General features: G+C 42.3%; 1 pseudogene; it reads right to left on the reverse strand.

Moving 5' to 3' along the window:
• On the reverse strand, window positions 1-27,353 carry LOC110487266 (glyoxalase domain-containing protein 4 pseudogene; annotated as a pseudogene).

Consider the following 27,353-nt stretch of genomic DNA (forward strand, 5'->3'; position numbering starts at 1 on the left):
TTAGCCACTTAGCAGGGGGGAGGAGAGGTCCCCAGATGTGAGAGCAATGGAGGGAGGGATGGTGGAGCTGGAGGACGACTGGGGGGGAGAAGAGGGAGAGGGGTTTGTTAGTAAGAGGGACCAGAATAAGCTGGCTGTTTGTTATATTGGCCCCCCAGGGACCCTGAGGATAGACTACTAGGAACTCTGGACAGGCTCCATCTGGCTCCATGCTGAGTGGGTCAGAGAGATAACACACACACACACACTCTGGACCAATCACTGGGGGATGACACATCCAGGAAAACGTTCCTCTCTCTAAGATCACATCCTTAAAGTGGGCTATGGGGTAATGTTTCTGTTTATATATATCAATATGGGATCAGCACTTTTCCTTGACCCATGAGACCTGAGATCAGGAAAATACTCCAGTTATAAGAGAACTAAAAGTGTGTGAATGTTTAAATGAGGCCTCTGACTGGACATTGGGGCGGCAGGGTAGCCTAGTGGTTAGAGCGTTGGACTAGTAACTGGAAGGTTGCAAGTTCAAACCCCCGAGCTGACAAGGTACTAATCTGTCGTTCTGCCCCTGAGCAGGCAGTTAACCCACTGTTCCTAGGCCGTCATTGAAAATAAGAATTTGTTCTTAACTGACTTGCCTAGTTAAATAAAGGTAAAATAAAAAATAAAATAAAAATCCTACTGTACCACATAGTAGTTCATGACAAATGGAATACCACGGACTATCTGCTGCTTTTTGGGGTCATTTTTCATTTCGTGAAAGATTCGATCTCACTATTTTGCTGAGAAAATCCCCCATGGTCTGAGTAATTCCCCATGAAACAAACAAAACTACCAACATGTGAGCAGAGAAAGAGGGAGAAAGAGAAAGAGAACAAGAGAGCGAGAGAGAGTTTAGAGAGTAGAGCAGATGGTTTCCCTCCCCTAAGCTCTCCTCTCCACTTTTCCTGCCGCTGCTCGGATGGACAGATCTGCCTGTTGTGAGGAAAGAAGGATCAAATGATTACTTCATCAGCATTCCACGCAGCAACTCACACGGACAACTGACTCTCTCACTCCTCTCCCTGTACATGGCCCCGTACACACTCAGGTTGTACAACTGACGTACAACACATTTGACACAACTGTTTTAATACAGCAGAGAGTTTGTCTGCACAATTTTACGTAAACAAAGGTTGTCAAGAATCAATGGTTGTGTAATCGCTTTTGTGCAGTGAAGCTCTCCGTTGTCAGACACAACAATACCAGTTGTAACACAACCGTTGTGTCAAATAATTAGCATTTGACCTGCTTTGTGTCTTATTTTTATATTCCCCCATCCATCCATCCATCCTTCCATCCATCCATCCATCCATCCATCCTTCCATCCACCCTTCCTTCCTTCCTTCCATCCATCCATCCATCCATCCATCCTTCCACCCACCCACCCACCCATCCATCCATCCACCCACCAACCCACCCACCCACCCACCCATCCACCCATCCACCCTTCCATCCACCCATCCACCCATCCTTCCATCCACCCATCCTTCCATCCACCCTTCCATCCACCCTTCCACCTACCCACCCACCCACCCATCCTTCCATCCACCCACCCATCCTTCCTGCCATCCACTAACCACTAATAAGCTCTAAGGATATAAGGCTTCTTTGTAAATCAAAAACATGAGGCATATGTCTGCCTTTTTTCTCAGCGATTGTTGATGTAGAAGATGTATTTAAAAACTTCCCATTTGTCTTTCCCTGTGGGAAGGGATTGAGGGAGGGGTGAGAGGATGGAAGGATAAGAGGATAGAGGGCAGATGTGGTTGAAGCGGTAGAGGAGAGGAGAGAGAGAGCATGGAGTTGCTTCAGGGGCCAAGGCTTATTTCTAAAATGCACTCTTTGTTTCTCTCTCTCTCTCTCACACACACACACACACACACACACACACACACACACACACAACTGTATTGATTAACAATGTGTTGCTCAAGAGAGATACAAACAAAGTGACTCCCTGCAGACTCTCTACAAGAGCTTCTCTTTACTATGACCTGTGCTGCCATGCAACCAATACATCGGCATAGTTTAAAAGCCTTTTCTTCCCAAACAGTAAATAAATCCATGGGCTGTAAGTGGGATGGAATACAGTTTTCCACTAGCTGTCAGAAGTATTTGAATATTTAATTTGATCCTTTATTTAACTAGGCAAGTCAGTTAAGAACAAACTCTTATTTATTTTACAATGACGGCTTACCCCGGCCAAACCCGGACGACACTGGGCCAATTGTACGCCGCCCTATGGGATTACAATTCCAGCCAGATGTGATGCAGCCTGGCTAATAATAATGGATGGTTCTGGATACAAGTTGAGCTATCAAGTGGAATAGAATAGTCAAATGTCACTGTGAACAAGTCTATCTGAAGAACAGAACAAAGCCCATGCTTTTGAAAGAAAAGTGAGAGATTGTTTCATTATGGTTGTCTAGTAGGCTTAGAGTTAAGGCAATAGACTACGTAGTTACTGTGGATCAACTATTTTAGAGCATATGATCATCTCCGGTTTATGACAATTGATTATTATTTGATGTGGATTAGGTCCTATTAAACAGTAGCCAACTGTCATTGCTAATTCAATCTAAAGATTGATAAAAGCGTCCAACTGAACCTATTTGCCACCCATTTTCAAGATCAAATAAACGTACAGTATAAACACAGAGAGAGAGAGAGAGAGACAGAGAGAGAGAGAGAGAGAGAGAGTGAGAGAGAGAGAGAGAGAAAGAGAGAGAGAGAGAGAGAGAGAGAGAGAGAGAGAGACAGAGAGAGAGAGAGAGAGAGAGAGAGAAAGACAGAGAGAGAGACACACAGTCTTGTAACAAATGTATATTTGCTAATGCACCCGTTTTTCGTTTTAAGGTCCACGCGACAAGGCTCATTCCCAGCTTAAATATTTGCTCGTCATGTAGGTTTAACATCCGCATTGTTCTTCTAGCTCTCTGAGGTGCATTAAATAACCACCTCTCTTAGATTATGTCCCAAATGGCCAATAGGGCTCTGGTCAAAATAAGTGCACTATGTAGGGGATAGGGTGCCGTTTGGGAAGCATATCTTTCATGCTCTCTCATGTAGCGCAGCACAAAGCAGCACTCCAAAAACCAGCACAAATACAACACCCCTCACTGTTTATATCCTCTTTCTTTGATAGATATGAACATGAAGTTTGTGTACAATAAAAATTATACTAATGCTCAATTTTACATCATATTCATTTATGTTTTGTGATTTTTTTTATATTCTTGTCTACATTTACCCTTTTGTGGATCAGTGAGGTAATTTAAGATCAATCTTATATTACATGTCTGTCTGGTATACTCATAACAGCAATGACATTTATATTGTGTGTTTTCCTTTAATCCTGTAACAGCAATGACACACAGCCTGGTATGTGACTGGTGTCAACGTGAAACATGGTCAGTCGCTTTTTTCCAGGAAATACAATTATTTAGACGATGTACACAGGGTGTGTGTGTGTCACAGGAGGCTGCTGAGGGGAGGACAATGGAATGACATCAAACACATGGAAAACACAGGTTTAATGTATCTGATACCATTACATTTACATTTTCCTTTTTTCAATATAAATTATTATAAAAAGATTTTGCAACCAATAGACTGGTATACGGTATATATGGGGGATACAACAATCCCAGCTCTGCAGATTTTGCTGCAACGAGACAGAATCGTTCGATCTGTTTTGATACTGTCCATACGTAGCTGGCTGTTGGTTGCAGGTCCAGGAACAGATGAAGAATTGCAACACATACCTGGAGTTAACTCTGGAGAGAGGGTGATCTGAAAAGTCAGAGTCAATCGATCAATAATATAATAATACTGTAAGCAGAAATGTTTTTCTTTCATTTATAATTTGTGGAAACTATGAGAATAGAGAGAACTTTTGTGAAACGGCACAGTTGGAAAGATATATGGCAAATAGGAATCAAAACTGAATGGTGTTCAGGGATAGATCAGAGGGGTTGAGTGGAGCTGAAGGATGGGACTAAAACAAAATATAACTAATGTAAAATATAATGTGTCTGTAAAATGTATATAGTGTGAATAAGCTGGAAGGAGAAGCCTAAGTGTTATTGTTCATTAGTTTACTCCAATTAGGGAAGATAGGGTTAGGGGAAAATAATAAAGGAAAATATATATAAATAAATTATAATATATCTACATCTATATTTTTTACATAATATATACACTATATTTATACACTACCGGTCAAAAGTTTTAGAACACCTACTCATTCAAGGGTTTTTCTTTAATCTTTTACTATTTTCTACATTGTAGAATAATAGTGAAGACATTAAAACTACGAAATAACACATATGGAATATGTAGTAAGTGTTAAACAAATCAAAATATATTTTATATTTGAGATTCTTCAAATAGCCACCCTTTGCCTTGATGACAACTTTGCACACTCTTGGCATTCTTTCAACCAGCTTCACATGGAATGCTTTTCCAACAGTCTTGAAGGAGTTCCCACATATGCTGAGCACTTGTTGGCTGCTTTTCCTTGACTCTACGGTCCGACTCATCCCAAACTATCTCAATTTGGTTGAGGTGGGGGATTGTGGAGGCCAGGTCATCTGATGCAGCACTCCATCACTCTCCTTCTTGGTAAAATAGTCCTTACACAGCCTGGAGGTGTGTTGGGTCATTGTCGTGTTGAAAAACAAATCATAGTCCCAATAAGCCCAAACCAGATGGGATGGTGTATCGCTGCAGAATGCTGTGGTAGCCATGCTGGTAAAGTGTGCCTTGAATTCTAAATAAATCACAGACAGTGTCACCAGCAAAGCACCCCCACACCATCACACCTCCTCCTCCATGCTTTACAGTGGGAAATACACATGCGGAGATCGTCAGTTCACCCACACAGCGTCTCACAAAGACACGGCTGTTGGAAGCAAAAATCTCCAATTTGGACTCCAGACCCAAGGACAAATTTCCACCGGTCGCCTCCCAAGTGGTGCAATGGTCAATGGCACTGCATCACAGTGCTAGCTGTGCCACTAGAGATTCTGGGTTCGAGCCCAGGCTCTGACGCAGCCGGCCGCGACCGGAAGGCCCACGGGCGGCGCACATTTGGCCTAGCGTCGTCCGGGTTAGGGAAGGTTTATCCTTGTTAGGGAAGGGTTAGGGAAGGGATATCCTTGTCTCATCGCGCATTAGCGACTCCTGTGGCGGGCCGGGCGCAGTGCACGCTGACACGGTCGCCAGATGTACGGTGTTTCCTTCGACACATTCGTGCGACTTGCTTCCGGGTTGGATGGGCATTGTGTCAAGAAGCAGTGCGGCTTGGTTGGGTTGTGCTTCGGAGGACGCATGGCTCTCGACCTTCACCTCTCCCGAGTCCGTATGGGAGTTGCAGCGACGAGACAAGACTGTAACTACTACCAATTGGATACCACGAAATTGGGGAGAAAAAGGGGTGAAAAATCTACAAAAAAACTATAAAATCCACCATTGGTGGATGTCCATTGCTCGTGTTTCTTGGCCCAAGCAAGTCTCTTCTTCTTATTGGTGTCCTTTAGTAGTGGTTTCTTTGCAGGAATTTGATCACGAAGGCCTGATTCACACAGTCTCCTCTGAACAGTTGATGTTGAGATGTGTCTGTTACTTGAACTCAGTGAAGCATTTATTTGGGCTGCAATTTCTGCGGCTGGTAACTCTAATAAACTTATCCTCTGCAGCAGAGGTAACTCTGGGTCTTCTATTCCTATGGCGATCCTCATGAAAGCCAGTTTCATCATAGCTCTTGATGGTTTTTGTGACTGCACTTGAAGAAACTTTCAAAGTTCTTGACATTTTCTGTATTGACTGACCTTCATGTCTTAAAGTAATGATGGCCTGTCATTTGTCTTTGTTTATTTGAGCTGTTCTTGCCATAATATGGACTTGATATTTTACCACATAGTGCCATCTTCTGTATACCACCACTACCTTGTCACAACACAACTGATTGACTCAAACGCATTAAAAAGGAAAGAAATTCTACAACTTGAACTTTTAGCAAGGCACACCTGTTAATTGAAATGCATTCCAGGGGACTAGCTCGAAGCTGGCTGAGAGAATGCCAAGAGTGTGCAAAGCTGTCAATAAGGCAAAGGGAGGCTACTTTGAAGAATCTCAAATATAAATATATTTGGATTTACTTAACACTTCTTTGGTTACTACATGATTCCATATGTGTTATTCCATAGTTTTGATGTCTTCACTATTATTCTACAATGTAGAAAATAGTACAAATAAAGAAATTAACTTGAATGATTAGGTGTTCTAAAACTTTTGACCGGTAGAGTATATGGGGGATTGGAAATGACGGAGACAATTAAATCTATCTGCAATATTAAAGCTGATCCACCCCATAAAAATAAATAATTAAAATAAAGTGCCACCTCCTGTGGTGTGTCTTTGCCTCTCTCTCTCTCTCTCTCTCTCTCTCTCTCTCTTTCTTAAACACACACACACAGCGTCACAGGTTGTCGAACAGAGAGTGAGCGTAGAGCGTGAGAAAGAGAGAGAGCGTGAGAAAGAGAGTGAGAGAGACAGAGAGAAAGAGAGAGAAAGAGACAGAGAGAGAGAAAGAGTGAGAGGGGAAACAACCCTTACAGAAAAAACATTTCGAATTTCACGTGATCACATGTGAAGTGTTCCAAAAACACATGTTTTCATGTGATCACGTGGTCTTATGTAATGTTTATATGATAATGTGACAACATGTAAACCAACGTGATAACATGGAACTATACGTGTTAATACATGTGATCACATATGAAGTGTTCCAAATTAACATTTTCACATGATTTCACATGTGAAAGTTCATGTGAAATCGTGTGATTTTCCACATGTGAAATTATGTTTTTTCCGTAAGGGAACTTGATGAATACTAGAACATGAAGCTTAAGTGACGCTGAAATGCATTGGTTGGATGTTTTTCTATTCAACTCCATTCTCATTGTCCCATAAGGGGGTGACTAAATTAATATTGTCTTAACAACGGTACACACACACTCACACACACATACAGTACACTAGTTGCGGTCGGTGTTTTTATGAGCATGGCCTTATTTCCATTACAGCATATTGGATGACTGTCAGTCATATTCCATTCGCCCACCTCAATGTAAACATTGATAGGTTTAGGCTACTACAGGATACATTTTCTCTATACCTATCATGAGGTTGCTACAACCTATAACCTATGAATGAAAGTTTACAATGTAGGTGCACAGGTCGAGAGAAACATTTGAGTAATCAAAGTGACAGATTCAATTACCCCTTGCACACACGTGCATGCATCTAGCGTGTAATCATTAGCCCAACAGTTCCAAAATATACCGTGGGGAGAACAAGTATTTGAGACTGCCGATTTTGCAGGTTTTCCTACTTACAAAGCATGTAGAGGTCTGTAATTTTTTATCATAAGTACACTTCAACTGTGAGAGACAGAATCTAAAACAAAAATCCAGAAAATCACATTGTATGATTTTTAAGTAATTCATTTGCATTTTATTGCATGACATAAGTATTTGATACATCAGAAAAGCAGAACTTAATATTTGGTACAGAATATGTTTGCAATTACAGAGATCATACGTTTCCTGTAGCTCTTGACCAGGTTTGCACACACTGCAGCAGGGATTTTGGCCCACTCCTCCATACAGACCTTCTCCAGATCCTTCAGGTTTCAGGGCTGTCGCTGGGCAATACGGACTTTCAGCTCCCTCCAAAGATTTTCTATTGGGTTCAGGTCTGGAGACTGGCTAATCCACTCCAGGACCTTGAGATGCTTCTTACGGAGCCACTCCTTAGTTAGTTGCCCTGGCTGTGTGTTTCGGGTCGTTGTCATGCTGGAAGACCCAGCCACGACCCATCTTCAATGCTCTTACTGAGGAAAGGAGGTTGTTGGCCAAGATCTCGCGATACATGGCCCCATCCACCCTCCCCTCAATACGGTGCAGTCGTCCTGTCCCCTTTGCAGAAAAGCATCCTCAAAGAATGATGTTTCCACCTCCATGCTTCATGGCTGGGATGGTGTTCTTGGGGTTGTACTCATCCTTCTTCTTCCTCCAAACACGGCGAGTGGAGTTTAGACCAAAAAGCTCTATATTTGTCTCATCAGATAACATGACCTTCTCCCGTTCCTCATCTGGATCATCCAGATGGTCATTGGCAAACTCCAGACAGGCCTGGACATGCGCTGGATTGAGCAGGGGGACCTTGCGTGCGCTGCAGGATTTTAATCCATGACGGCGTAGTGTGTTACTAATGGTTTTCTTTGAGACTGTGGTCCCAGCTCTCTTCAGGTCATTGACCAGGTCCTGCCGTGTAGTTCTGGGCTGATCCCTCACCTTCCTCATGATCATTGATGCCCCACAAGGTGAGATCTTGCATGGAGCCCCAGACCGAGGGTGATTGACCGTCATCTTGAATTTCTTCAATTTTCTAATAATTGCACCAACAGTTGTGGCCTTCTCACCAAGCTGCTTGCCTATTGTCCTGTAGCCAATCCGAGCCTTGTGCAGGTTTACAATTTTATCCCTAATGTCCTTACACAGCTCTCTGGTCTTGGCCATTGTGGGGAGGTTGGAGTCTGTTTGATTGAGTGTGTGAACAGGTGTCTTTTATACAGGTAACGAGTTCAAACAGGTGCAGTTAATACAGGTAATGAGTGGAGAAGAAGAGGGGTTCTTAAGGAAAAACTAACAGGTCTGGAATTCTTACTGGTTGGTAGGTGATCAAATACTTAAGTCATGCAATAAAATGCAAATTAATTACTTAAAAATCATACAATGTGATTTTCTGGATTTTTGTTTTAGATTCTGTCTCTCACAGTTGAAGTGTACCTATGATAAAAAATGACAGACCTCTACATGCGTTGTAAGTAGGAAAACCTGCTAAAATCGGCAGTGTATCAAATACTTGTTGTCCCCACTGTAGTTTCTATTGGAGAAATTCAGGTATGTTTATCCCTGTTTCATTCCTTTTGCTTAAATTTAAGAAACGTTTTCCAACCGAAATTGCGGAATGAATAAACCCCTGATCACACGCAGACACGGTTGACTTTCATAGCAGCCACATACAAACAGCAGGATCACTTTGCACGTTGTATAATTCCTTCTCGCATCTACGCGCTCTCCTCCTCTCGCCCTTTGCTTGTGAACTTCAGTGCACAAAACATCAGCTGGTTGTGGCCAGGGGAAAAAAACTTTCTAAACCAAATCTTTATATCATAACCGCTAACCTCTACACACAGCCTACATTGTTGTCACCTAATAAGCTAACATCATATTAGTCAACATAGCTATTGGAACTAACACATTAGGAAACTCACTACAATCATGCAGTACAGTGTAGTCAGCAAGCAGTTTAGCGGTTACACCGGCGGGCCCTGTTGGCAATAAATTAATAAAACCGAAAGATTACCTTAACTTGGAAGAATGCCGATGTTAGATAGCCATAGCCAGCTAGCATCCCTTTCGGGTTGAGCCAGGTGTTTGAGTAGGCTAAACTAGCTAGCTGCATTCTCTAGCTAAGTGAAAGTGAAAAAAATACAACGACATATAGCTAGCTCTCTCTCCTGCTTTTCATTCATTTTAAAATAAATACATTTGTTCAAAACTGTTCAACTATTGTCTTTCTCGCTCTTTGAGTCGACTACTCACCACATTTTATAAACTGCAGTGCTAGTTAGCTGTAGTTTATGCTCTGAGTACTAGATTTATTCTCTGATCCTTTGCTTGAGTGGACAACATGTCAGTTCATGCTACAAGAGCTCTGATAGGTTGGAGGACATTCTTCGGAATGTTGTCATAATTACTGTGTAAGACGTAAATATATTTCGTATAGTTTTATCTAAAAAGGATAATTATTTTAATGTTTCACTATTTTTATGAAATTCACTGAGGAGGATGGTCCTCCCCTTCCTCCTCTGAGGAGCCTCCACTGACACACACACACACGCACACACACGCACACACACACATGTCAGTGAGTAATAACATTACAGTCATCATAGCTGCATTGCATTTCAATGTTTGCGTGTCAAATGGTTTTCTATTCCCTATGGGACCTGGTCAAAAGTAGTGCACTATATAGGGAAAGGTTTCAATTTGGGATGCAAACAATGTTCCTTTTTGAAAAATAAATGTTACTTTTTTAAAGAAAATGTCATTTTCAATGTAATTACTCTTAAGCCATTCGGTTGGTCGGTCATGAACGACCCGAACCAACATTGGAGGATTTTACAGGTTTTTTTGTTACACTTATTGAAAACCCACACTGGTATTTGAGCATGAAGACATTAAAACACATGATCTATGACCCAAATGGCACCCCATTTCATTTTTAGTGCCCTACATTTGACCAGGAACCATAGGGCCTCCAGGCACAATATTGGGTGCTGTTTGGGATGCAGCCATTATCGTTGGCCACAGAAGGTTTTGTTCTCGCTTTTATAAAGGTCATACACTCCTACAGTACCAACATTCCAACGTAATTTACACTAAACGTACCACTCCATAAGCCATTAGACCGATCACAGCCTGCACTTTCACACTATGTGAGTTGTCAGAAGGGCTGGGATGTGCGTGTGTGTGTGTTGCTGTCAGAAAGGAAGGGGAACCATTTGTAATGCTAATGAGAAATAGTGAATTTAAACATTTTGCTGGTGCTAATAAAAGAAGATTAGAAGTTTTACATTTTTCAAAGTAAGTCATGTTTTTCACTTGAAGCGAGAAAGAGACCTGTTTCCTCTACCTTCTTGCTTGTATCCGACTATGGTGATACCTTGTACATACCTTGTATGCCCCTGTTGCATCATTACGTATGCTTGACACTGTGTATCATGGCGCACTGAGGTTTATTACGAACACCAAAACCCTCACTCATCACTGTACCCTCTATGTGACAGTGGCTGGCCTTCCTTAGCTCTTCAGGGAGACAGAGACTATGTCATTGGTATGTTTTCATTTACAAGGCCATACTGAGACAGCTCCCATTTTACCTGTGAATCTACATTGTTCAGCAGGCTAATGGCAATTACCTCCTACACTCACAGGAATGTATCTAAGGCCCGTACAGAGCTAGGTAAAAAAGCATCCCAGTAGCTCACTCTGCCCCCTCTACTTGGAACGAGCTACAAAAAGACTTGAAAGCACAGGAGATCGTCTCCTCAAATTATTTTACAGCTAGGGTCAAATCTATTGTGAGAAATGATTTAGTGGGCTGTCTATGTTTTTACCCTTATTTGAACTCTCCTCCCAAACCCTATGTGCCTGTTCAATGTAAACTGATGTTTTTCAACTGTAGTGCTTTGTGTTTTATGTTGTAAGTTACGGAAACTTTGTGTGCGGTTCTTTTGGCCAGGTCTCTCTTGGAAAAGATTTGTTTAATCTCAATGAACCTGGTAAAATAAAGGTAAAATAATCAATTATATATATATATATTTGTTAGTGCATTGTTCTGTTTGCTCTTTCTCAATAACACACACACACACACACACACACACACACACACACACACACACACACACACACACACACACACACACACACACACACACACACACACAAACACACACACACACACAATCAATATTTAACATTGCATTCACTGTGGACACATGCAAGAACTCTTTGTACAGTGCAGAAACAACAGAATTAGTCAGTCAGGTAAATGAAGACCCATTTCAGTTGAATGGATTCAGTTGTGCAACTGACTAGGTATCCCCTTTCCCTTCCCTGCTCCTATTCTCAGACAGCCACGCTTCACACTATTTGCCAACACTGTGTGTGTGTGTGTGTGTGTGTGTGTGTGTGTGTGTGTGTGTGTGTGTGTGTGTGTGTGTGTGTGTGTGTGTGTGTGTGTGTGTGTGTGTGTGTGTGTGTGTGATATGGTCACGCTTCATAGATCACTATAAGCCAAGCATGGGCAGTGTTCAAACAGTTGTGTGTGTTGATTTATTACTGCTTGTTCAGTCAATTGAATCATCACAAAGTGCTACAGATCCTGCTCTATATCCGGATAGGTTTAGGTTTATCAACCTTATCAACTATGTACAGTTGAAGTCAGAAGTTTACATACACCTTAGCCAAATACATTTAAACTCAGTTTTTCACAATTCTTGCCATTCAATCCTAGTAAAAATGCTCTATTTTAGGTCAGTTAGGATCACCACTTTATTTTAAGAATGTGAAATGTCAGAATAATAGTAGAGAGAATGATTTATTTCAGCTTTTATTTCTTTCATCACATTTCCAGTGGGTCAGAAGTTTACATACACTCAATTAGTATTTGGTAGCATTGCCTTTAAATTGTTTAAGTTGGGTCAAACATTTTGGGTAGCCTTCCACAAGCTTCCTACAATAAGTTGGGTGAATTTTGGCCCATTCCTCCTGACAGAGCTAGTGCAACTTGAGTAAGGTTTGTAGGCCTCCTTGCTCGCACACACGTTTTCAGTTCTGCCCACACATTTTCTATAGGCTTGAGGTCAGGGCTTTGTGATGGCCACTCCAATACCTTGACTTTGTTGTTCTTAAGCCATTTTTCCACACCTTTGGAAGTATGCTTGGGGTCATTGTCCATTTGGAAGACCCATTTGCCACCAAGCTATAACTTTCTGACTGATGTCTTGAGATGCTGCTTCAATATATCCACATAGTTTTCATTTCTCATGACGTCATCTCTTTTGTGAAGTGCAGCAGTCCCTCCTGCAGCAAAGCACCCCCACAACATGATGCTGTCACCCCTGTGCTTCACGGTTGGGATGGTGTTCTTCGGCTTGCAAGCCTCCCCCATTTTCCTCCAAACATAATGATGGTCATTATGGCCAAACAGTTCTATTTTTGTTTCATCAGACCAGAGGACATTTCTCCAAAAAGTACGATCTTTGTCCACATATGCAGTTGAAAACCATAGTCTGGCTTTTTTATGGTGGTTTTGGAGCAGTGGCTTCCTCCATGCTGAGCATCCTTTCAGGTTATATCTATATAGGACTAGTTTTACTGTGGATATAGATACTTTTGTACCCGTTTCCTCCAGCATCTTCACAAAGTCCTTTGCTGTTGTTCTGGGATTGATTTGCACTTTTCGCAAGTACGTTCATCTTTAGGAGACAGAACGCGTCTCCTTCCTGACCGGTATGACGACTGTGTGGTCCCATGGTGTTTATACTTGCGTATTATTGTTTGTACAGATGAACGTGGTACCTTCAGGTGTTTGGAAATTGCTTCCAAGGGTGAACCAGACTTGTGGAGTTCTCCAATTTTTTTTCTGAGGTCTTGGCTGATTTATTTTGCTTTTCCCATGATGTCATGCAAGGAGGCACTGTGTAGGTAGGCCTTGAAATGCATCCACAGGTACACCTCCAATTTACTCAAATTATGTCAATTTGCCTATCAGAAGCTTCTAAAGACATGGAATTATTTTCTGGAATTTTCCAAGCTGTTTAAAGGCACAGTCAACTTAGTGTATGTAAACTTCCGACCCACTGGAATTGTGATACAGTGAATTATAAGTGAAATAATCTGTCTGTAAACAATTGTTGGAACAATTACTTATGTCATGCACAAAATAGATGTCCTAACCGACTTGCCAAAACTATAGTTTGTTAACAAGAAATGTGTGGAGTGGTTGAAAAACAAGTATTAATGACTCCAACCTACGTGTATGTAAACTTCCGACTTCAACTGTATGTGTCATATGAGGACAGGATGGGCTGTGTGTGTGTGTGTGTGTGTGTGTGTGTGTGTGTGTGTGTGTGTGTGTGTGTGTGCGGAGGACTAAAATCACTAATGGAACTCAAAGAAGAGAACTAACCCCTAGAGTCGATTGACTCTAATCTAATTAGCATAATACAAATAATCCTCATCAAAATTAATCCGTTTTAGATAGAGATATCTGTTTCTGCATGGGCTACTGTCCGCGGACCATCAGCGGTGGAAGCTGGTAGAGCTAAACCAGGAGACATCCCGGAAGTCTGTCTTCTCATGCAAATGTCTGTAGCGACCAAACAGTACGCGCTACAAACTAATTACCCCACTGTAGAAAGAGGAGACTCTCACGAACACGTACATGTCAGATTTTGCTCTACGATGCTTACAAGCTTCGTCTGAAGTAACCCTGTACCAGTTTTAAAAACGGAATGAAAGTATGGAGGTACTTTAGTGCCAAAAAAGGGTTAAATATGGGTCAAAATATATGTAATCATTTCCTGAGCTTTCTTATAGCTCTCAGATATAGGACAGACACTTCAAAATATGCTTCCTTTTAATGTATTTTTTGACTATGTTATTCAATGTGTTGTTATTGGCTAATAGCAGGAAAGCCAAATGTAATGTTTCATCAAATTATTATTTTTGTTGGGTCCTAAAATTCAAACAATTACTTGGTATGACCATCTTAAAACAATTACATATGTTAGCTTATTAGAAACCCAGCCCGGGCCCTTAGACTCTAGGGGGTTTAACGGGAAAAGAGCACGCCGCAAAGAACCCACAGCAGTGCCAGTAACAATAAACCATGTCTACAGGATGAACCTGCCCCCACTGAGACAACCTCTGCACGTCACCGATTGGCCTATTCAGCTATCTCCAGACCAATAGCAAGCCAGACCCACACCACAACCCAAACACAGTATACTTGGAAGGAATCATACTGGACTAAAAGGGATCCCAAAGGAAGGTGTGTGATTATGCACACCCACGTGTGTGTGTGTGTGTGTGTGTGTGTGTGTAAAGGGCTTAATTCGTAGAGAGATTAGCTGTACATGTCAGCTTACTCTGAATTTCATGAAAACATGGTACTGAGTGTGCTAACAGGGTTGAAATTTGTCACATTTTACTCAGTGGATACATTATATTTGCATACTCTCTACATTACATTTTAGCATAATTATTTCAAATGGGTAAGATGCTCCACAGCTCCAAGATGAAGGAATCCTTGGATTTGAACACAGCCGTGACATACTATGTTCTTTATGTACGTGACAGGAATGTGAAAAAGGAACGTGACAAAACGTACAGTCACTGAACTCTACAACGGCATAAAGTTCTAGGGGTTTCATTCTCAACTTCAATGTGACGTCTGTAAAGTTCAGGAATATGATTCGTTGACTGTTGGTTGAGTCCAAAACAACAGTCGTTCTTAACAGTGCTTCATACAACTACACTGCTCAAAAGGGAACACTTAAACAACACAATGTAACTCCAAGTCAATCGCACTTCTGTGAAATCAAACTGTCCACTTAGGAAGCAACACTGATTGACAATACATTTCACATGCTGTTGTGCAAATGGAATAGACAACAGGTGGAAATTATAGGCAATTAGCAAGACACCCCCAATAAAGGAGTGGTTCTGCAGGTGGTAACCACAGACCACTTCTCAGTTCCTATGCTTCCTGGCTGATGTTTTGGTCACTTTTGAATGCTGGTGGTGCTTTCACTCTAGTGGTAGCATGAGACGGAGTCTACAACCCACACAAGTGGCTCAGGTAGTGCAGCTCATCCAGGATGGCACATCAATGCGAGCTGTGGCAAGAAGGTTTGCTGTGTCTGTCAGCATAGTGTCCAGAGCATGGAGGCGCTACCAGGTGACAGGCCAGTACATCAGGAGACGTGGAGGAGGCCGTAGGAGGGCAACAACCCAGCAGCAGGACCGCTACCTCTGCCTTTGTGCAAAGAGGAGCAGGAGGAGCACCGCCAGAGCCCTGCAAAATGACCTCCAGCATGCCACAAATGTGCATGTGTCTGCTCAAACGGTCAGAAACAGATTCCATGAGGCTGGTATGAGGGTCCGACGTCCACAGGTGGGGGTTGTGCTTACAGCCCAACACCGTGCAGGACATTTGGCATTTGCCAGAGAACACCAAGATTGGCAAATTTGCCACTGGCGCCCTGTGCTCTTCAGATGAAAGCAGGTTCACACTGAGCACATGTGACAGACGTGACAGAGTCTGGAGACACCGTGGAGAACGTTCTGCTGCCTGCAACATCCTCCAGCATGACCGGTTTGGCGGTGGGTCAGTCATGGTGTGGGGTGGCATTTCTTTGGGGGGCCGCACAGCCCTCCATGTGCTCGCCAGAGGTAGCCTGACTGCCATTAGGTACCGAGATGAGATCCTCAGACCCCTTGTGAGACCATATGCTGGTGCGGTTGGCCTTGGGTTCCTCCTAATGCAAGACAATGCTAGACCTCATGTGGCTGGAGTGTGTCAGCAGTTCCTGCAAGAGGAAGGCATTGATGCAATGGATTGGCCCGCCCGTTCCCCAGACCTGAATCCAATTGAGCACATCTGGGACATCATGTCTCGCTCCATCCACCAACGCCACGTTGCACCACAGACTGTCCAGGAGTTGGAGGATGCTTTAGTCCAGGTCTGGGAGGAGATCCCTCAGGAGACCATCCGCCACCTCATCAGGAGCATGCCCAGGCATTGTAGGGAGTTCATACAGGCACGTGGAGGCCACACACACTACTGAGCCTCATTTTGACTTGTTTTAAGGACATTACATCAAAGTTGGATCAGCCTGTAGTGTGGTTTTCCACTTTAATTTTGAGTGTCACTCCAAATCCAGACCCCCATGGGTTGATAAATTTGATTTCCATTGATAATTTTTGTGTGATTTTGTTGTCAGCACATTCAACTATGTAAAGAAAAAAGTATTTAATAAGAATATTTCATTCATTCAGATCTAGGATGTGTTATTTTAGTGTTCCCTTTATTTTTTTGAGCAGTGTATGTTAAATAACAGGAATTTCAGTCTGTCACGTGTCGAACACATACATCTTGTTGAAAATAACATCTATTACAATGACTCATACAAGTCCTCGACTCTACAGGACACAAAAATAATCATTTCCATCTTAAATTCAGCCTGACAACCAAACACACGTACACTCACTGAACTTGTACATAATCCATTAAAACGCCAAGTCTAATTCATCAGTCTAAAACAACAGCCATTATGGTGATTCATATCAACACACAGCACTGAGGGGGAGAACCAACCATCCATCCATAATGGAGAGGACCTGTAGCAGGCCCATTATCCCCACATTACAACTTGGAGAAATGCCTTATTTGTCATGGTTACGTTTCCTGTCTGTCAGCGTGTTCTAGAACACGCAGCTCCAAATTACCCATGAGAGGGATACTTGGAGGGGTGTAATCACCCAGGTGCTACGACCTCCATTAGGTTCGCTAGTACACACACACACACACACACACACACGCAAGCGCATACGTGCACCTTGCATACAGAACACGTGCGTGAACACACGCAGGCATGTACACATATTTCTCTCTCTATTGTGTACAGTATGTTCCATACTTGAGATATGAGATGACAGTGTGTGTGTGTGTGTGTGTGTGTAATAGTTGTGTTATGTTCAGCTAAGCCTTCCAGCCATTATGTTCAGTAAAGGGAAGGGTGAGGTACATTATAAAGAGAGGTGACAGATGATTCCGACATCAGCGGCTGATTTGCGCTGGGACTTTGTCAGCCTCTTGGACTTCATCCACCTTTAACATCCTCCTCCACTAATGCTAGAGAGGGTTGAAAGGTCACTCGTTCACTGTTGTTGGCATTAGATCATCTACTATTACATTTTCACATTGTTTATCAGTTGATGTAAAATGTGTGGACCTGGTTGGTCATTTGATCTCGTGGTGTGGTTATTAAATATGGACTCACCTGGTGGAATTTTATCATCTATAATTTTTTTGTATTGTTTATTAGTTGTCATATGTGTATCTATGGACCCCGATGACCAGCTGCATTTGATCATATACTATAGATTTTAAGGAAACAAATTCTGAAAATCAAATTAGAGCCTTGTATGGCAGGAGAGGATTTGTACAAAAATCTAATAAGTATCTGGTAAGATGTTGAATGGCTTTCCTGATACAGCGCCTTCAGAAAGTATTCAGACCCCTTGACTTTTTCCACATTTTGTTACGTTACAGCCTTATTCTAAAATTGATTAAATATTTTTTTTTACCACTCATCAATCAACACACAATACCCCATAATGACAAAGCAAAAACTGTTTATCAAATTTGGGAAATGTATCAAAATAAAGAAAGGAAATGAAACATTAACATAAGTATTCAGACCCTTTACTCAGTACTTTGTTGAAGCACCTTTGGCAGCAATTACAGCCTTGAGTCTTCTTGGGTATGACGCTACAAGCTTGGCACACCTGTATTTACGGAGTTTGTCCCATTCTTCTCTGCAGATCCTCTCAAGCCCGGTCAGGTTTAATGGAGAGCGTTGCTGCACAGCTATTTTCAGGTCTCTCCAGAGACATTCGATCTGGTCCAAGTCCAGGCTCTGGCTGGGCCACTCAAGGACATTCAGAGACTTGTCCCGAAGCCACTCCTGCGTTGTCTTGGCTGTGTGCTTAGGGTCATTGTCCTGTTGGAAGGTGAACCTTCAGTCCAGTCTGAGGTCCTGAGAACCCTGGAGCAGGTTTTCATCAAGGATCGCTCTGTACTTTGCTCAGGTAATCTTTGCCTCAATCCTGACTAGTCTCCCAGTCCCTGCTACTGGAAACCATTCCCACAGCATGATGCTGCCACCACCATGCTTCACCGTAGGGATGGTGCTAGGTTTCCTCCAGACGTGACATTTGGCATTCAGGCCAAAGAGTTCAATCTTGGTTTCATCAGACCAGAGAATCTTGTTTCTCATTGTCTGAGTCTTTAGGTGCCTGAAGTCCAAGTCTGACAAAATTACAGCGCAAAACTCTGGAGCTCTGTCAGAGTGACCGTCGGGTTCTTGGTCACCTCCCTGACCAAGGCCCTTCTCCCACGATTGCTCAGTTTGGCCGGGGGGCCTGCTCTAGGAAGAGTCTTGGTGGTTCCAAACTTCTTCCATTTAGGAATGATGGAGGTGACTGTGTTCTTGGGGACCTTCAATGCTGCAGAAATATTTTGGTACCCTTCCCCAGATCTGTGCCTCAATACAATCCTGTCTCGGAGCTCCAAGGACAATTCATTCAACCTCACGGCTTGTTTTTTGCTCTGACATGCACTGTCAACTGTGGGACATTATATAGACAGGTGTGTGCATTTCCAAATCATGTCCAATCAATTGAATTTACCACAGGTGGACTCCAATCAAGTTGTAGAAACGGCTCAAGGATGATCAATGGAAACAGGATGCACCTGAGCTCAATTTTGAGTCCCATAGCAAATTGTCTGAATACTTAAGTAAATCAGGTATTTCTGGTTTTTGGATTTAATAAATTTGCCAACATTTTTAAAAACCTGTTTTTGCTTTGTCTTTATGGGGTATTGTGTGAGGATTGCTGAGGAAATTGTTTTATTTAATCCATTTAAGAATAAGGCTGTAACGTATCAAAATGTGGAAAAAGTCAAGGGGTCTGAATACTTTCCGAAGGCACTGCATGTCAGTGGTGTAGTTGATTATGTGTTAACTTATATGCCTTAAATGACGTACACAATTGATTACATGATTGTGGTGAATTTCCTACATGAACATGGTATGACACATTTGAGACAAAATATATTAATTACATGAATATTATAATACAATTGTATGTTCTGACAAGGTCAATTCTACAAAATAAATGCGTTCGTTATAGGTTTAACATTGTTTTTATAATTTACCATATAAAAAACTATAAGAACATTCCAATATTTGTATATACACTGAGTGTACAAAACATTAGGAACATATTGAGTTTGTCCTCAGAACAGCCTCAGTTCTTCAGGGCATGGACTCTACAAGGTGTCGAAAGCCTTCCTCAGGGATGCTGGCCCCTGTTGACTCCAATGCTTCTCACAGTTGTGTGAAGTTGGCTGGATGTCTTTTGGGAGGTGGACCATCTTGATACACACAGGAAACAGTTGAGCGTGAAATACCCAGCAGTATTTCAGTTCTTGATACACTCAAACTGGTGTGCCTGGCTCCTACAACCATACCCTGTTCAAAGGCCCTTAAATCGTTTGTCTTACACCTTCACCCTCTGAATGGCTCACATACACAATCCATGTCTCAATCGTCTCAGGGCTTAAAAATCCTTTAACCTGTCTCCTCCCCTTCCTCTATACTGACTGAAGTGGATTTAACAAGTGACATTTATAAGGGATCATAGCTTTCACCTGGATTCACCTGGTCAGTCTATGTCATGGAAAGAGCAGGTGTTCCTAATGTTTTGTACACTCAGTGTACATTTTCAGATATGAGTTTCCATGGTTAAAGCTGGGCAACACCTTCTACGGGACAGTTCATTTATCTACGGTCTCCCTAACCTGGCTGGCAGGTTGCATTTGGACATCGTTTTTTATATTCACATAGTGTATCTTGTCACTATTTCCAAGAACAGTATTTTGTCCTTTCTATTTTTTCTAAGAAATGGATTATGATGCATGCAGCAGAGCTCCGATAGTCATGAAAGATGTTCCAATAGGAAGAAGTGATACCCCAAGACCAGAGCCATATAGTGGGATACACCAACATGCATCATCCAATATTACTATTCTTATGTCCAGAATGTACTTCCCACCACCACCACCAGCACAACCAAGGCACAGTAATGCTAGCTAGGCTGCAAAGGCTGTTAGGTTAGCCACGTGGGAATCCAGCAATACCTTATTCCCATGCCAAGGATCTACCAGTGGCGGCAGGTGGGAAGAAATATAGGAGGACGGGCTCATTGGAGTGGAATAAATGGAACAGAGTCAAACATGTGGTTTCAATATGTTTGATACCGTTCCGTTGATTCCATTCCAGCCATTTCAATGAGCCCGTCCCTCTACAGCTCCTCCAGCCAGCCTACACTGGAATCTACCCACGACCCAAACCACCCCGAGTCCCCAGTAATGTTATGCAGCAAAGGCTCTTGGCCTCATCAATTGGGTTCAATCATCCAGCAATACTGGTCTTATACCCAAACACGGGGACGCAGGCATGCACTCATTCTCTCTCACACACACACACACACACACAATTAGACAAAAGAGATGAGGGAAGTTGAATGTGAATATGTGTAACGGGATTCTTCCTGGGAAGGAGAGGCGGACCAAAACGCAGCGTGGTTATTTTTGATACATCTTTAATAAAGATGAAAATAGAACAATATACAAAACAAGAACCGTGAAAAAACGAAAACAGCCTTATCTGGTGTAACAAACACAAAGACAGGAACAATCACCCAAAAAACCCAACACCAAACAAGCTACCTAAATATGGTTCCCAATCAGAGACAATGACTAACACCTGCCTCTGATTGAGAACCATATCAGGCCAAACACAGAAACAGACAAACTAGACACACAACATAGAATGTCCACTCAGATCACACCCTGACCAAACAAAACATAGAAACATACAAAGCAAACTATGGTCAGGGTGTGACAATATGTCAATAAGTAGTTCTCATTAACTTAAGTTAATTATGATTACCATACATTTTCATCACATTCGGTAGGTGGACTACTTGACCTCAAATAGGCAAATACTTTTTGGGGGGGAATAGGTGTATTGTGCCTATTAGAAAATACCACTGGTCACTAGATCACTGTACCAGACAGAACATTTAGAATGTTACATCTCCTCTTCTTTACTCTTCTCCTCCTCCCCTCTCCTCTCCTCCCTTCATCTCTCCCCTCCTCTCTGTCGCCTGTGCTGTCCTGTCCTCATCTCCCTCGCCTCTCCTAAATTATTGATCTTCCTGGCAGAAATACTGAGAGAGGAGATGTATTGGGTCTATGGGTGAAGGTTAGAATGTGCAAATGAGGTGCGATGCGAGTCGCACTTCGTTAAAGGATGCCAGTCATTAACAGAAGTGTGTGTGTGTGTGTGTGTGTGTGTGTGTGTGTGTGTGTCAATCCCAATAACAAATGCATTGTCTGGATGGTACATTGGGTTCTTTAGTTTGTTCTCTGGACTGACATGAAAGAGCACAGAATATATTATCATAAATATCCATGTGTCTTTATGCTACTGAAAATGTGATCCAAGTTTTGGCACGCCTGCTTTCTCCGTGAAATGACGAAACAACAGTTGAAGAATGTCTGATCTGTCTGCACAGACAGGTCATACAGCCTATTCTGTCTCTCTGCAAACTCTCTTTCTCCCATAAACTGTTTTCAAAAATGATATCAAAGTGATGGTGCTATTTCCTGGAGTGTGTTTGCGCCGGCTCACGCACAGCAGCGCAAGGAAACCCACAGCGGAATCACAATTCTCCACAACCTCCAATTTCATGTGAACGGTAACCAAGCAACCCACAGAAACACAATTATCATTCATGCGGTGTGAGCATTCAGTTTTTATACCATTTTCCTTTCCTCCCTTCCTCCCCCCACTCAATTTACAGGGTAGTATCCTAAATGGCACCCTATTGCCTGTATAGTGCACTACTTTTGACCAGAACCCTGTGGGCCCTAGAACACCATATAGTGAATAGGTGGCCATTTGGGCCGAAGTCGAACATAAAAGCGGTATTTGAATAAAGGGAGAGGTATTGTCAATACTCGTGGGGGAATGCCGGTAAATGTAATTTCCTGCAATTTACACCTAGCAGCATCAAACAGACAGATAGTCCTACCTGTCTGTCTTGTCCTGAAAGGGGGGTGGAATCAACAATGTTCTATGGTGAATCAAGCGACAGGAGACACTTGTCCTCAGATTTGAAAGACACATTTCAAAGTCTATATTGGAGAGAAAGACAACGAGAGAATGGGAGAGTAAAATAGAGAGAAATATGGATGGGGAAGGAGGATAAGAGAGAGACTGAGGTAGAGAAAGAAAGAGATGGGTAGAGAGAGAGAGAGAGATACGATAGAGAAAATATAGCAAGAGAACAAAAATGGGCGAGAATGTAAGGGGAACCCCCCCTAGCATTGTAAGCGCAGCTCATATAGATTAGCCTGATTCTGCTGGCTCATTTGGCAGCTCTAGTAGGTCTAGTACACATCGTACATTAACACACACATATACACTGCTTCATTTGGCAGCTCTAGAAGGTACTCTGTACTCCTGTTCTTCTGGGTCTGGTTCATTATGCATCAAATGTTTCAACAACAAAAAAACAGACAAATGGGAGGTCTTTACCTGAACTTGTCCAATAAGAAATGCTCGTTTTAATTTCCGGTTGCAAAACATTTTGCTACAGTGTGCCAAATGAATTTGAACCTGTACTCCTGTCCCCATCCCCAGTTCCAATCCGTGGGTGGTCACTTCCTGATTAAACAGATTGGGTAAACACTGGCGAGCTAGGAGGAAGGAGGCGGACTCCCAATTGGCACCCTATTCACTACACAGGCCCATGGGGCTCTGGTCAAAAGAAGTGCACAATATAGGGAATACGGTGTCATTTGGGATGCATCCCCTGCTCCATGATTAGGGTTAGGATGTTCTGTACATAACGTGACACATGGTGAAGAGTTTCGAGAAGAGTAGGGTGTCTAGACAGCTCACTCTCTCTTTCCTTCTCCCTTTCTTTTGCTCACTCACTATCACTTTCTGTTGCTCCACCTCTTGCCTTCTAAAACCAACAACATATTTTGTAAGGGAGGAGACTTGGGCATTAGACCAATTTTAGAATCAGAGGAGGGGTGGTAGGAATATATTTTTGTTTGGGGAGATATCTACAGTATCACAGTGACATGGAAGGAGCAGCTTGTTCTGTCCTTGTGAGTGGAGTTACAGAAAGAAAGAGAAAGAGCAAGAGAGAGGGCGATAGAGAAAGAGGTACTGGGACTCACAAACAAAAACAGACCCCACAAAGCCCCAGGACAGCAATACAATTAGACCCAACCAAATCATGAGAAAACAAAAAGATAATTACTTCACCCAAAAACTGAGCAAACTGGAAATCTTTTTGGCACTAAACAGAGAGTAGACAGTAGCAGAACACCTGACAACTGTGACTGACCCAAAATTAAGAAAAGCTTTGACGATGTACAGACTCTGTCACCCCCTGATCTGTTTCACCTGTCTCTTGCTTGTCTCCACCCCCCACAAGGTGTCTCCTATTTTCCCCATTATCCCTTGTGTATTTATACCTGCGTTTTCTGTCGGTCTGTTGCCAGTTCGTCTTGTCAAGTTGTCCCAGCGTGTTTTTCCTTCTCTTTAGTCTTCCCGGTTCCCTTTCATCCCAGTGGGTCAGAAGTTTACATACACTCAATTAGTATTTGACATTGTTGTCCTTAAGCCATTTTGCCACAACTTTGGAAGTATGCCTGAGGTCATTGTCCATTTGGAAGATCCATTTGCGACCAAGCTTTAGCTTCCTGACTGATCTGGGTTTCATCCTGTGTCGTTGTAGACTCAGTGAGCATAGCCTCTTATCGATAGAGGCTGCTGTAGGCAGACCTGGCTCTCAAGAAAAGACAGACTATGTGCACAAATTAGATGGAATCTGAGCTGCACTCCCTGACCTCCTGCCAAATGTATGACCATATTAGAGACAGATATTTCCCTCAGATTACACAGACCCAGAAAGAATTTGAAAACAAATCCAATTTTGATAAACTCCCATATCTATTAGGTGTGCAAGCACAGCAGCAAGATTTGTGACCTGTTGCCACAAGTAAAGGGCAACCAGTGGAGCACAAACACCACTGTAAATCCAACCTATTTATATCGGTTTATTGATTTTCCCTTTCGTACTTCAACTATTTGCACATTATTACAACACCGCACATAGCCAATAATATCATTTGAAATTATTATTTCAAAACTTTTGTGAGGGTAATGTTTTAATTTCTGATGGTTTATTTTCCTTTTGTTCATTATCCATTTCACTTGCTATGGTAATGTAAACATATGTTTCCTGTAAAGCCCTTTGAATCAAATTGAATTAAAGGACAGTGTGTGTAAGAGAGATAAAGACTGTGAGAGAGAAAGAGAAGCAGAGAGAGAGAGAGAGAGAGAGAGATAGATAGAAATACGACATTATAAAATTAATGTACACAAACAAGTGTGTGGTTAAAGTTGGCAAAAAACACACATTTCTTCCCACATGGCCGTGGGGTGACACAGGGATGCAGCTTAAGCCCCACCCTCTTCAACATATATATCAACGAATTGGAGAGGGCACTAGAACAGTCTGCAGAACCCGGCCTCACCCTACTAGAATCTGAAGTCAAAGGGTCTACTGTTTGCTGTTGATCTGGTGCTTCTGTCACCAACCAATGAGCGTCTACAGCAGCACCTAGATCTTCTGCACAGATTCTGCCAGACCTGGGCCCTGACAGTAAATCTCAGTAAGACTAAAATAATGGTGTTCCAAAAAAGGTCCAGTCACCAGGACCACAAATACAAATTCCATCTAGACACCATTGCCCTAAAGCACACATAAAACTATACATACCTTGACCTAAACATCATCGCCACAGGTAACTTCCACAAAGCTGTGAACGACCTGAGAAACAAGGCAAGAAGGGCCTTCTATGTCATGAAAAGGAACATAAAATGTGACATACCAATTAGGATCTGGCTAAAAATACTTGAATCAGTTATAGAACCCATTGCCCTTTATGGTTGTGAGGTCTGGGGTCTGCTCACCAACCAAGAATTCACAAAATGGGACAAATACCAAATTGAGACTCTGCATGCAGAATTCTGCAAAAATATCCTCAGTGTATAACGTAAAACACCAAATAATGCCTGCAGAGCAGAATTAGGCCGATACCCGCTAATTATCAAAATATAGAAAAAAACGTAAAAGATTATACAACCACCTAAAAGGAATCGATTCCCAAATCTTCCATAACAATGCTATCACCTACAGAGAGATGAACCTGGAGAAGAGTCCCCTAAGCAAGTTGGTCCTGGGGCTCTGTTCAAACACAAACACACAGAGCCCCAGGACAGCAGAACAATTAGACCCAACCAAATCATGAGAAAACAAAAAGATAATTACTTGACACATTGGAAAGAATTAACAGAAAACCTGAGCAAACAAGAATGTTATTTGGTCTTAAACAGAGAGTACACAGTGGCAAAATACCTGACCACTGTGACTGACCCAAACTTAAGGAAAGCTTTGCCTATGTAGAACCTCAGTAAGCATAGCCTTGCTATTGAGAAAGGCCACTGTAGGCAGACATGGCTCTCAAGAGAAGACAGGCTATGTGCACACTGCCAACAAAATGAGGTGGAAACTGAGCTGTACTTCTTAACCTCCTGCCAAATGTATGACCATATTAGAGACACATATTTCCCTCAGATTATACAGATCCACAAAGAATTCGAAAACAAACCCAATTTTGATAAACTACCATATCTATTGGGTGAAATACCAGTGTGCCAAAACAGCAGCAATATTTGTGACCTGTTGCCACGAGAAAAGGGCAACCAGTGAAGAACAAACACCATTGTAAATACAACCCATATTTATTTTTATTTATTTTCCCTTTTGTACCTTAACCACTTGCACATCGTTACAACACTGTATATACAGTATACACATAATATGACACTTGTAATGTCTTTATTCTTTTGGAACTTCTGTATGTGTAATGTTTACTGTTCATTTTATGTTTTATTTCACTTTTGTATATTATCTACTTCACTTGCGTTGGCAATGTTAACATATGTTTCCCATGCCAATAAAGCAGAGATAGTTAGTGTGAGAGAGAGGGAGAGAGAGAGAGAGTCAGCCCAAATGACCACTTCAACTGTAGCCTTCCCAGGGGTTTCCAGGCTAACCAAGAGAGTAAGGATTTTGTGGTTTCCCTTTGTCATCAAGGGTTCAGGATCTGCCAACTGCTCACATGGACACTAGAATGCTATCCACTCGAAGGCTGTCCCATGATCTACAGTCCCAACAATGTTGTGAATCTCTAGTTTACACTGAGTGTCTGTGAATCCTATCAGCACAATCTTCTTCTCCTCATTTCTCTCTTTCACCTTCATCCCCAGAAGGGAGGAGCAGCGTATTGATTTCTGCAGGTCAGACCCTGCCAGACACACCTTCTGTACAGGATCATTGGGAGGCTGTTCTTTGTCCAGAAGAAGCGATAACCTCCTGGGGCCTCAGCCAGAGGCCCTTTTCAACCTCAGTGAGGGGCCAACCAAGCCGCTTAGCATTGCTGACAGCCTGGCTAGACTGCAGAGTTAAACCGAGGATGTCATTGCCTAGGCGATATCCTTCCACTCCATAATTGTAGATCAGTTCAGCCATGAAGTCATCATCCTCTGGCCCAAAGCCGACCATTGTCTTGGTCCATTTTCCATCACAAGGGCCCTTACAAGATGCCTTCTTTAAACTCTTTGTAACGCAAATATTGTGACGCAAAATCTTCATGCTGAGCACATCTGG

The sequence above is a fragment of the Oncorhynchus mykiss genome, chromosome 13 (assembly GCF_057628025.1).
Source record: "Oncorhynchus mykiss isolate SJ-2025 chromosome 13, ASM5762802v1, whole genome shotgun sequence".
Lineage (NCBI taxonomy): Eukaryota > Metazoa > Chordata > Actinopteri > Salmoniformes > Salmonidae > Oncorhynchus > Oncorhynchus mykiss.